Genomic DNA, 1,322 nt, shown 5'->3' with positions numbered 1-1,322 from the left:
GGCCACAAACATTCCTCGTGCGTGAACCATCCAAAGCCCTGGGAGTGGCCACTTGCAAGGCCTCGCTGCTGATGAAGTCCCTTCCTCTTACATCTCAGGCGTTTTTCACCAGTTTCACACCATCATACATGGAATGATTCATCTGTGTCCCACCTGCCTAAGAGCACCTCATTTGGAGGTCCTGGACTGGTGTATAACGTGAGTTTAAATGAATTTGTGCAGCATCCACTGCCTTTGCCAGGTCTACATGTTGATTGTGAATTTGGTCCCTGTCAGAGTTAAATTCAGCCATGAGAGACACCTTCGGTCAGCTCTCAGGAGCTTTCAGTGCAGGCACTCAGGTCAATCCTGAGAGTCATTTCTTCCACAGGTCATCAGGGACATACAGAAGATTGTGGGTCAGTGGAGGCATCAAATCAACACTGCACAATCCCATGGTGGAGAAGAGACCCAACTCTGCAGGGACGTGGCAAAGCTCCTTGGCAAGGAAAGTCCATGTTGGGCTGGAAGGATGTCCCCTGCAGGCCTGAGTGACCGCCATAGGGAACTTGCTTACAGTCCACAGGCTGTAGCACRGCCTGCTTTTGTGATCAAAGAGATGCTGTGTCCATTCCTGAAGGAGACCCACAGGCACCTTGATGTGTTTTGCTCATTGTGTTCATCCCAGAGGCCAGAGATGCGGGTGGCGGTTTTGGGAAAAGGCTGAGGGCAGGGAGGCCAAAACTCATGGCTCTTTTTTCTGGGTCAGGGATGGGGTTTCCCATTCCACCATGCATTTTACATTTCAAAGGGACACTGGATCAGTCTCCCACAGCAAGTGGGTGTCATAGCTGATGTGGAAGAGTTGGGAAAATCCCTGAGCTCCAGGCAAAGCTGAGTCACCCAGTGTGGACTGCAGTGGACTGGGTGCCGCAGGCTTGGGCATTCAAAGGATAACAGAGCTCATATCCTCAACGTTGTTATGCCGTGAAGGGCATTTCCCCACCTTTTATCCCCATTCCTGGATCACCTGCTGCTTCTCTACAATCTCCCGCATGTGCTGTTCCCCAAGGCATGGCCTTTTGCTGTCTGCTCAAGGACTTTAGTGACCCAGAATAGCCCCGATCAGCCCCAGAAGGTCTGGATGGAGCTCTGGAGGTCTTGTGCTCCCATCAGAGGCTCTGGGCAGATCAAACTGCCCCCGTTCATCAGGAGGCTCTGGGCCCTGACCTGCTGATTTCAAAGCAGCGACACAGTTTAAGGAAAAGATCACACCGCCCCTCTGTGCGGCTCTCGCAGGCCTGTCCCTGGTCTTTCCCCAGGAAGCCCAAACCCTAACCCTA

The sequence above is a fragment of the Malurus melanocephalus genome, unplaced genomic scaffold, assembly GCF_030028575.1.
Source record: "Malurus melanocephalus ecotype Western Australia unplaced genomic scaffold, MMel_1.1 scaffold_457, whole genome shotgun sequence".
NCBI classification, from domain to species: Eukaryota; Metazoa; Chordata; class Aves; order Passeriformes; family Maluridae; genus Malurus; species Malurus melanocephalus.
The sequence above is the reverse complement of the archived record's forward strand: the minus strand, read 5'-3'. Positions refer to the sequence as shown.